We start from the raw sequence: 12,104 nt of genomic DNA, 5'->3' as shown, positions 1-12,104 counted from the left end.
ACAAGAAACTTGTGATTTACATCTTCTGTGACTAAATCACATAAATCACATACAATGCATCTCATGGATAATATGATAATGTCCCAATATTCATGTTACCATTATTTTTATAATAATAAAATAACTATATTAAACACAACATTAAGTCATACATAGTGTCATACATAATAAAATACATAGTATCATACAATAGGATTTAAGGGCAAACATCCTAACAGCTTTCTGAGTGGTTTAAAGGATGAAATTAGATTACCAGTAAGGATGTTAGTTCCTAAGTCCCTTAATAATGCTTTTGGGTTAGCTAAGATTCAAGAAGAGTACTTAATGAATAATAGGAAGGCTTTCAAACCTATATCAGATATTAGTAAACCTTCTATCTTAGGATTGCCTAAGTTGGAGGGTAGAACTTATTCAAGGGTTAAGCTTCCATTGCAAAAGCTAACCAATGCCCAAATGGAGGAGAGGAGAAAACAAGGGTTGTGTTTTAATTGTGATGACAAATGGCATTTAGGTCATAAGTGTAAAGGGGCAAAATTGTTTTTACTAGAAGGTTGGGATGTGGAAGTTGAGCCTAATTCTATTGCTCAATTGGTAGAGTTGGAGGAAGATGGGGTGGTGTTGGGACCTCAAGAGAGTGTTCATTTAGTTGATAATGTAGGTGCACCTACTGAAATCACTTTGTATGCTTTGGTGGGAAATTCATTTGCTCAGACTATGAAGGTGAAAGGTCTAATAAAGAATCATGAGATGGTGTCTCTCATTGATTCTGGGAGCACCCATAACTTTTTGGGTGCTACTGAGTTACATACTCTAAAATTACCATTGGATACTTCTCAAGTTTTAGAAGTTAAGGTGGCTGATGGCAACATTATCAAAACTTTCGGGGTTTTTCATGGGGTGACAATCATTATCCAAGGGTATAAATTTGTAATGGATTTCAATGTGTTGCATTTGGGGGGGTGTGCAGTGGTCCTTGGCACTCAGTGGTTGTGTACATTAGGTGAAATTGTTTGGGATTTCAAGCTTTTGATCATGAGATTTTGTTATTTGGGTAAAGAAGTGTTCTTGCAAGGTTTGCACATGTCATCTTCAACCTTTTCAGAGGCTGATAAATTGTTTTCTAGTTCTGGAAAAAAAAAAAAAAAAAAAAAAGGCTTAGTCCTCCATATTGAAGCTGTGAACAATGTTGTTTTTAGTGATCAGCCCTTGTTACCTGCTGCCTTGTCAGATTTTTTGGCTCAGTTCTCCAAGGTGTTTGAAGTTCCCACTGGTTTACCTTCAATCTATGGGCATGAACATCAAATTGTCCTCAAGGATGGCACACTACCAGTCTATGAAAGACCCTACAGGTACCCTTATTTCCAAAAGTCTAAAATTGAAAAGATTGTAAATGAATTACTAGACTTAGGATCAATACAGCCTAGCCAAAGCCCTTTTTTCCTCACATGTTTTACTAGTTAGAAAAGCTTATGGAAGTTGGAGGCTGTGCATTGACTATAGAGCACTCAACAAGGCCACAATCAAGGATAAATTTCCAATACCTATGGTGGATTAGCTATTAGATGAACTTACAGGTTCCACCATCTTTTCTAAGTTGGATTTTAGGTCAGGGTATCATCAAATCCATATGAAACCTGAAGATGTTCCTAAAACAGCCTTTAGGAGTTCCTTGTGATGCCCTTTGGCTTGACAAATGCTCTTTCAACACACTAGGCTTTCATGAATGCAATCTTTAGGCCTTATTTGAGGAAATTTGTATTGGTTTTCTTTGATGACATTTTGGTATTCAATTCCAATTTTTCAGATCACCTTTCTCACTTGAAAATTGTGTTAGAGGTTCTACAAACTCATCAATTATATGCTAAGCAGTCTAAGTGTATGGTTGTGTTGAGGTTGAATATTTAGGCCATATTATATCTAGGGAAGTGGTCAAGGCTAATCCTAAGAAGACTTTAGCTATGCAACAATGGCCAGTTCCCCAAAATGTTAAGGCTTTAAGAGGGTTTTTAGGTCTCACAGGGTACTACAGGAAATTTATTCAAGGATATAGGGTTATTGCTTAGCCCTTGACTGACATTCTCAAGAAAGATGGATTCTATTGGTCAGACAAAGCTCTTATTGCTTTTAATAAGCTTAAGGCTGTAGTAGCTAGTCCACCAGTCTTAGCTCTTCTTGATTTTTCCAAGTCCTTTGTCATTGACTGTGATGCTTCAGGATATGGGTTAGGGGCTTGCCTACCACAGTTAGGCCATGAAGGGAAAACATCTTCATTTGTCTGCTTATGAAACTAAGTTGCTTGCTTTGGTCACTACAGTCAAGAAATGGAGGCCTTATCTGTTGGGCAGACCTTTCATTATGAGGATTGACCACCAAAGTTTGAAGTTCTTGTTGAAGCAAAGAATTGCCACTCCAGCTCAACAAAAATGGTTGGCTAAGTTGCTGGTGTATGCTTTTGTGGTTGAATACAAGAAGGGTGTTGAAAACAAAGTGGCAGATGCATTCTCAAGGAGGTCTAATTACATTCTTGTGTCATGACAGCAAAATGAGTCTTCCAAGGCTAGCTGCTTGCTACTTCTTTCAGTTCCTAATCCTACTTGGTTGAATATCCTTAGAGATAACTATACTTAAGACCCCTTAATGGAGCAACTTATTCAATCCATTCAAGCTTGTACATCTCCCATTGGGTTCACTTGGCATAATTATTTAGTTTTGTATAAGGGCAGGTTCTTTTTGGGTCCCCAATGCCCTTTGAAGTCTCAAGTTTTGCAGCTAGTTCACAGTAGTCCTGTGGCTGGTCACTCTGGCTTTCTCAAGTCTTATCAGAGGGCTAAGAGAGAGTTCTTTTGGCAAGGGATGAAAGTAGATATCAAAACCTTGTAAGGGAGTGTGATGTTTGCCAAAGCATCAAGTCTGAGACTTCTGCCCCAACTGGTCTGCTTCAACCTTTGGAGATTCCTACCACTCCTTGGACAGATGTAAGCTTGGACTTTGTGGAAGGACTACCTAAGTCCCAAGTATTTGAGGTAATTTTGGTTTTGGTAGATAGGTTGATAAAATATGCCCATTTTGTGTCTGTTTCTCATCCTTATTCTGCAACTAAAGTTGCCTCCTTGTATATGCAATATATTTTCAAATTGCATGGTATGCCAGCCTCTATTGTGAGTGATAGGGATGCCACATTCACTTCCTTGTTTTGGTTTGAATTATTTAGGTTGTAGGGTACTAATTTGGTAGGGGAATGCATGTGTGGGTACAGGAGTGTGCGTGTATTGCTGCAAGGGTGTGTGTGTAAGTGTGCAAGGGTGTGCGTGTGAGTGTGCACTACTTAACTGAAGGTAGTTAATGATAGTTAGTTAGGTGGAGTTGGTTAGTTAGTTAGAGGCAGTTACACTTACTAATGTATAAGATGATTGTGGATTGTATTGATTGATTCATAAGAGGAATAACACTTGATTGACTATCAACCTCTCTCTCTCTCTCTCTCTCTCTCTCTCTCTCTCTCTCTCTCTCTCTTCCTTCTTATGCTATGTCAATGGAGGTCTAGATCCCCTCAAAGTGATCTACTAGAAATTTCCTTTACTTCATAAATCTTTACATAACAGACGTATTAATTTGGCAAATGTGTGAAGTTTATGGAGTGAATTGGCTAAAATAAATGTTTAGGGGGTGTAATAGCCACTACCCAAAAGTTCAAAGGGTGTCACGACATATTTCTTTCCTTAAAAAGTTTCTAAAAATACTTCTTAAACCAATGCTCTTGCAATATCTGTTACCTTTTCTCTACCAATATTTACAGTTTTCATTTATAGAAGAAAGGATTATCGAAAAAAAGAAGAAGAAAAAAAGGAAATATTTATTGCAATGCGATAAATATAATTGTTACAGTCGCAGAATGCAAATTAAGCATCAGTAGTACAGCACTAGTTACAATGCCAAAGCAAAACCCCTTAACCTTGGATGAGCATTACCATTTGGAACTCCTATGCTGGTTTCCAACAAGAACTAGCATAGATAATACGCCCCTTCCATCCTTGTAACATCCATTGGCCATCCTTGTATATGACAAAATCCTTATGATACTCTGACTTTACTGCCTTCTTCGCCACTAGCACTGCTTCTTCATCTATTGGGAGTTGCCTGAACCCAGCCCTCAAGTCCTGACCTCCCATTTATCAAAAGTCTCTGGTCTTTCAACCCTTTCCAAACCTTCACACGCTATGACGTTCATAGCATCCCTCCCAATTCTCTCTTTCTCAAACTGCAACCTTTGGTGATCTTCGCGAGCCATAGTGGCATCAAGCATATCAAACAATGCAGAGTAGAAGAGGAGTGCCTCTCGAAATCGTGTAAGGAAGAAGGGTGCATTATATGCTCCATTTACAACCCCATGCACGAATAAATCTGGATTGATTCTTTTGATCAGGTTTAGGACAATGTCCCTTGGACAGTTTATTGCCATTGTTTCATCAGGAATGCTCTCTAACCGAGACATACAGTTAACAACAGTTAGTTCATCCCTGTCAATTTTGAGATCCTCCAATCTAATTGTCTCCCACTACTGTGCTATGGCATTGTAATCAAATGGGACATTAATTCTCTTGCAGTAATTTTCCAATCGACGCCCTGTCTCCTCAACCCTTTCTGCAGGCCAAAAGCCTGGTTGGGGAAGTTCAATTCCCGTTATACGAATCTTGAGAGGTCCACCAGGTCTTATAGAGAGACGTTGGATGAGGCAGGGCCATTGGAGACCATAGAGAATGCCAAAATCAATAATATGAAGTGTTGTTGCCTTCCGTGCTTCTGCGAGTTTTCTAATTGTTCTATTAGCAAAGAAATTTGACATCCTTTTGAAAGGGCATACTGTTTTGAATGGTTGGTAAGCTTTTAAGTAATTTGCAACTGATGTCCCATTACTTTCAAGGGGTGTGTAAATTGGTATCCTGGTGCCAGCCAAGCGTGCTTCAAGGGCATTAGCAAAGTAATGGGCTAATCTTTGGTACCTATCTCCAAGGGGAGAAGAGTGTTGCCTAATCTGATTGAGTAGTTCATTTGAAGTTTTTTGATCACTACTTGCCACAGCTTGTGCACATTGAGTTAGCAGACCCCAAAAATCTACTACCACCCCCTTTTTACCTTCATGCTTGGGAAGCATTGTTTTACCATGAGATCCTTTTGAATGATTGTTGTGCTGCAACTTTTTTCTTCCTCCATATCCTCCAGATTTATGAAGAGCACTTGATGCAGACTCGCTGTCTCCAGCAGGACAACGCAATATCTTATCAAATTTCTCTAGCAGCTCAGAATCAACTTCTCCAGCATCAACCAATGAATGTTTGTTGCTCCTCCCTTCTTCAAGATTGTCAGTATCCTCACGCTGATGATTTTTATTTCCTTTGGATCCACTTGGTGAGGTGTAACTCTTCTCTTGCTTGGACACCATACCCCTGGGGTACTTTGGAGGCACTGGTGGGATGCTTTCCAAATCAAAGACTTCATATTTGCCATGTCGAATGGACTCAACTGCTATGCCCATCCCTCCCTTGACTTGTGCAAATGAATGCGTCTCACTAAATGAATCAGGTAGCAAAAAGTTTTCACTTTGAGAGTCAATAAGAGAAGTTTGTATACAAAAGGAATTGGATTCCCCTTGATCATGACTCCAATTGGACTTGATTAAATTGTCAGCAACATAATAGCTATTACTGATATGAGTTCTGCTGTTCCCAGCAACAACTGCATCTGGGCACTCGTTGTCTTGATTAGTTAATGGATGATCCTCCTGACCAAGAACTTCATAGAATGATTTTTCAGCAGCCTGGAGGGCTAGACTGTCCTGTAACATGCAGGGCCTAGCCTCCGAGTCTTCTTCCATAAGCATCTCATTTATGTACTTGAGAAGAACACTTGGATCACTTGTGTATGAGGGCTCTCCCCCCACGCTTGTGCCTATAGATGGACTTGAATCAATAGGATGCTGTGTATTGTTTGGAAGAAAAGGATCCGGGACAAATTCATGATTGTCTTCAGGAAGATTATCCATAAAGAGATCTATAAGTGATAGGAACCAAACCTCACAATGTTTGACTTTCAAGAAATCTAAGTGAAATATGTAGTATTGAAACCTGTGGCTATGAAGCTTGTAGGATTACTTGTTTTGGCTACAAAGATGAAGAAAAGATAGAAGATTTACGTAGCATTTGATAGAAGCAGAAAAGCATGACCTATTGAGATGAAATTTTCATGGAGTCTAAAAGATGAGGAAAACAGAAAAGAATATCTTGAAGCTAATGGGAGAAATAAACAAATGTATAGAAGAGAGTCTAGGAGACACCAACATAGCTGAACAAAGAGTATGTGGAAGGCTTAAGATGGTAAAGGATCATGAACTCCTATTAAATGAAGTTAAACAGTCATCTTCATGGTACTGATCATCCTGGGATGTGGGAATGCTGGTCCTTTTCATAGGCAAGATTGTATGATATATTATTGAAAAGTGTCCATCACCGTGATGGGTAGAGTAGATAAAATAATGCCTTCTCTATTTGGTGTTGTAAACAATTGATTTCTCTCTAATAAAATCTATGTAGATTCTTTACTTATATATATTTTTTAGGAATTCTTTTTTATATTATTATACAGTATTGTTTATTTTTTAGGAAAGAGAAAGATTATCTTTATACCTAAAGTTACTCTTAGAATATAATATATCCCACTCCTGTATATCCACCAAGGTATCAACGGTTATCAAAAACCAAGGTATCGACAAAATGAATGAGAAACTCTGATGAATATGTTACAACCTTAACTTTCTTAGGTTAAAAGCACGCTCTTGAAAAGGCAAACAATAATAAAGGGTAGACAAATAATATGTTCACAATATTTTCACAACAAATCATACAAGTGGTAAGTTGTTACTGATTGTTATTGTTGGGACAAAAAAGTAATCTTAGTATTAGATTTAAATTTGAACTAATATCAACTAACCACCTGTGATTTATTGTAAAAATATTGTAACTTTAAAGTTGATGTGTCAATAAATTTGTCACGCTTGCCTTGAAAAATATAAATAAAAGTTGTCTTATATACCTTAAATCTAGAAAAAAAATCTAGGTGATTACTTTTTCATTACAACTTTTTATAGAAAATGAAGGGGATAAAAATAGTAAATGGACGGAAACAGTGAGGACGGATCGACACCATGATTGACCCAGCTATGACGGTTAGGTGTTGCTGAATATCCGTCTTGTATAAATTAATTATGGATGCCACGTGGCGTGTCGTTTGATATATTTCAGATAAGCTTCTGCTTTATCCCCACGCAAACGTGTATATTTAGACTCCTTGCGGCACACGTTTAAGAAGACTCCTATATGGAAAGGAACTTGAGAAGGAAGTTGTATCCTCAAAGAAAGGTAATTCTACCCACTATAAATACCCCAGAAACCCTAAGTATGAAGGTACGCATAATATTCTTAACTCTAGCACTCTAGGGTTAAAGGAACAAGATTCTAACTTGACCTTCGGAGGGTATTCGGCCGACACCACACCGGTGCTCTCTTCTAGGTCCTTCGTTTTCTTTTTGCAGGTGTTGCTTTCGTTTGAGGAGCGCTTGCAACTCACTGGTGATATTTTCGGCATCATCAGTTGGCGCCGTCTGTGGGAAATCAATACTAAGGAGGAGGAAGAAAAACTTCGGATTATTTTAGCCTCGCTCTATCCCTGAGACAAAGAGTTGCATGGCACTCACCCGATCGATGGCAACGAACAATCAAGGCGACGAACCACACGCCACCGCTTTGGAAAGGCAGGTCCAAACGCTTGCAGCGGCGGTCGAGCGCCTCACTAAGCAGAATCATGATCTGGAAGAGCAGTTGCGGCAAATAACTGCCCATCAGAGCGCACCACAGGAAGATCAGGAGGGAGCTAGTCCCGAAGGAAGGAACGCGGAAAGACCTGAGGGCAGCAACGCTCCGACTAGACCCGAGCGACAAGAAACCAATCAACCGCTTGCTTTAGACCCGGTGCCGACTCACATAGCCACCGAAATGCAGGAGATGAGGGAACGTATGAATGCAATGATGAACGCCCTTAAGGGACGAGTATCCAGCAATCTGGACGACCTAGTCCATAGAACGGATTCACCATTCACAGCGTTGGTGAATTCATACCCCGTCCCTTCAAAGTTTAAAATGCCCCATGTGGAAAACTATGACGGATCCAAGGACCCGTTGGATCACCTGGAGTCTTTCAGAACTCTAATGCATCTTCAGGGTGTACCGGACGAAATCATGTGCAGGGCTTTCCTCACCACCTTGAAAGGGCCTGCGAGGGATTGGTACAGCAAGTTGACGCCTAATTCCATCAGCACTTTTAAGGAACTAGGTGCACAGTTCGTGTCACACTTCATTGGAAGTCATCGACACAAGAGGTCTATTGCATGTATATTGGGAATTAAACAACGAGAGGGTGAGACCTTAAGGTCTTATATAGCCCGCTTTAATAAAGAATCCCTCTCGATAGACGAGGCCGACGACAAGACACTTGTGGCAGCATTCACAAACGGGTTACAAGAGGGTAAGTTCTTATTTTCCCTATGTAAGAATGACCCAAAGACTATGTCCGATGTCTATTACAGGGCGACGAAGTATATGAACGCGGAGGATGCCTTCGTCGCAGAAGACTACAAGCCAAAGAAAAGGGAAAGAGAGGAAGATATGAAACCGAGATAACGGACGAAAAATGGCTAGAACCGAGAGATCGACGAGAAGACCGGAGACCCAAACCGCCTTCGGGGAGGTTCACAAGTTTCACCCCTCACGGCCCCCAATTGACCAAGTGTTAATGCAAATCAAAGATGAAGGAAGCTTGACATTCCCGGGCAAGTTGAAGGGAGATCCGAACAAGAGGCCAAGAGATAGATATTGCCGCTTTCACCGTGACCACGGCCATGATACGACGGATTGTTTTGATTTGAAACAACAGATTGAAGCCCTTATAAGGCAAGGAAGGTTGCAAAGGTTCGTGAGGAAGGAAAGAACCGATCATCCTCAGGAGCAGAATCCTAGACGGGAAAACGAGCGTCCCAGACCACCAGTAGCAGACATACGGATGATAATGGGGGGCAACGCTTCGCAGGATCGTCCAAGAAGGCCGTAAAGACTTATTTACGGACGGTACAAAGTGTCCAGTCGACGGGACCTTCATTAGAAAGAATACGGCGAAACGGCTCCAGCATCGAGTTTTTTGAAGACGAGGCCCGGCGCCTTCACCACCCCCATGACGACGCGCTTGTGGTTAGCATCCAGGTAGGGGATTTCAACGTCCACCGAGTTCTAGTAGACAACGGGAGCTCAGCAGACATCCTTTACTATCCTGCGTTCCAGCAGATGGGGATTGCAAGGGAGCGCCTGATCCCGGCACGCGCGCCCCTCGTCGGCTTTGGGGGAACCCGGGTCCATCCCGTAGGATCCGTCACATTGGAGGTGACGGTAGGAGACTACCCACGACAGATAACCAAAAATGTCTCCTTTCGGTGGTGGATTGTTCTTCAAAGATACAACGCCATACTCGGACGTCCTACTCTCAATGCATGGAAAGCCATCACTTCAACCTACCATCCGATGATCAAGTTTCCCACCTTGAACACGGGGTTGGAGAACTACGCGGAAATCAAAACCGCACGGGAATGCTACGTGGCCATGATGGAGATGGATGACCATGTACGGACAACGAGCATCGAAGAACAGAGAAATGTTGGCGGAACCCGTGGAAACATTGGAAGAAGTCCAACTAGATGATTCAAGGCCCGATCGAACCACCAGATAGGAACCTCGGTCGACCAAACGATTCGACATACGATCCTACCGTTCCTCAAAGAAAACCAAGATGTATTCGCCCGGAGCCATGACGACATGCCGTGGATAGATCCGACGGTCATAGTCCATAAATTAAACGTATCACCTTCGTTCTCTCCACCGACAAAAGAAACGCGTATTCGCCCCTCGAAAGGGATCGAGCGCACAGAGGAAGTGCGAAGCTTACGAGAAGCGGACTTCATACGAGAGGTGTACTATCCAGATCGCGGCAAACGTGGTAATGGTCAAAAAGTCAAATGGGAAGTGGAGAATGCGTTGATTTCACGGATTTAAATAAAGCGTGCCCTAAAGACAGCTACCCGCTCCCACGGATTGACGCTTTAGTCGACTCCACCGCGAAACATGAGTTGTTGAGCTTCATGGACGCCTTCTCGGGGTACAACCAGATTAAGTTGGAGAGGACAGATCAAGAGAAGACATCATTTGTGACGAGTCAAGGGCTTTTTTGCTACAAGGTGATGCCATTCGGGCTTAAGAATGCAGGAGCCACGTACCAACGATTAATGAACAAGATGTTCGAGCGCCAGATTGGCCGGAACGTCCAAGTCTACGTAGATGACATGTTGGTAAAAAGCGTAAAGGCGTCGGATCATCTTAGGGACCTCCAGGAGACTTTCGACACTCTTCGAACGTACAAAATGAAGCTGAACCCAAGCAAATGCGCATTCGGAGTAACTGCTGGAAAGTTCTTAGGGTTCATGGTGTCCCAGCGGGGCATTGAGGTCAACCCCGAGAAAGTGAAAGCAATTATGGATCTATCTCCTCCAAGGACGGTGAAGGAAGTGCAAAGCCTGACGGGAAAGATAGCAGCCTTAAATAGGTTCGTATCGAGAGCAACCGACAAGTGTCTCCCTTTCTTTAGAACGCTAAGGAAATCTTTTGAGTGGACGGATAACCCAAAGGGTAAAAAACCTTGTCTAAAAAGTGGACGGATTATCCCATATTACAACTCCATAAAATAAGGCAGACTACACAAAAAGATTAGAAAATCTCATTCACAAATGGACGGGTTATCTGAATATACGACGGATAATAAGCAAGCAACATGCCATTTAAAGTTTGATGAGTCAAGTTTAAAAATTACAAATGACGGTTCAAACAAAAGTTCACTAAACAGTGATAAATTTTTTACAAAAGGAAAAGTGTTCTATTCGTTCTTCGGAGATGAGTTCCCGTCCAATGGACCATCGTCTTGCTGAGTAGGAGGTTGAACTTCACCTTCATTGGCTGGAGCAGTGACGGCGAACACTTCATCTGTACTCTCCGACCGGACGATTGCGCGAGTGTTTGCCCCGAGCATCAATGTTGATGTGAGATACGTCCAACTCGGGGTACGACGACTTAACCCGACGATAGCGTCGTCGAACCCGTTCGCAAAGGAGTTTCCAAGCTCCGTTATAAGATTCTCGAATCACGGTATTCTTGGACGGCTATCTCCTTGGCATTGTCAAGCTTCGACACCGTCTCCGTCAATTTGCTTATCTTTATTATTCAAAAAGTTCACGTAGATGCCCATTCTCTTTCTCCACTTCGCCTCTAACTTGCTCCGAGCACTTCGAGCTTTCGTCCATGTTAATCTTATAGGTCTTCACCATGTAACTCCTCCTCCATCGTCTTGTTTTTCTCGTCTCAGACGGTCCATGGATGTCTCATGATTAAGGCAACGGCCAAAAAGCCCCTTCATCATCACCATAGCCTCGGAAGCAAAAGAAAAACGATGTCATGATAATGACGGGCGTAAAAGGCACTTAGCAACAATACTAGACGGATCCAAAATTACCCGAGCAAGGGTGAAGAGTCCCGTTTCACCCATCGCCTCCGTCGAGTGGTTTCCCAGGTCCGCGTAGTCGTCGCCGCATGGACGACATCTTCTCGAGCATAGCTCGAGTCTTCCCGAAAGAGGACGGGTGGTTTCTCCCCGGAGGTGTTGGACCCTTCATTAAACCTTTGCCTTTCCCGTGTTTGACGGGCGTTTTCTCGGCCTTGTAAGGCCACGACGGGTTCGACGGTAGTCCTCTGTTTCTTTCCGAGGACGGTCCGTCTTCTCATGTTGGATTCGTTTTGACGGTACCGTATGTGTCGTCCCCTTTTGCTTGACCCCCGTCCCGCTTTTTCTTTGCTTGCCGTTTAATAAGGGCTCCTCCCCGGCGGCGTCCATTTCTGCAAATCAAAGACGGATGAGAGAGGAAAGGTAAAGTAAAGCAAAAGAAAAAATGAAAGACGGGTATA

General features: G+C 42.2%; 1 pseudogene; it reads right to left on the bottom strand.

The window, feature by feature from the left end:
* Positions 1 to 3,980: 3,980 nt before the first annotated feature.
* Positions 3,981 to 6,040, bottom strand: LOC142606116 (scarecrow-like protein 30; annotated as a pseudogene).
* Positions 6,041 to 12,104: the final 6,064 nt, after the last annotated feature.

The sequence above is a fragment of the Castanea sativa genome, chromosome 8, assembly GCF_040712315.1.
Source record: "Castanea sativa cultivar Marrone di Chiusa Pesio chromosome 8, ASM4071231v1".
Taxonomy (NCBI): domain Eukaryota; kingdom Viridiplantae; phylum Streptophyta; class Magnoliopsida; order Fagales; family Fagaceae; genus Castanea; species Castanea sativa.
Note: the sequence above shows the minus strand (reverse complement) of the source record. Positions and strands in the feature narration are given on the sequence as shown.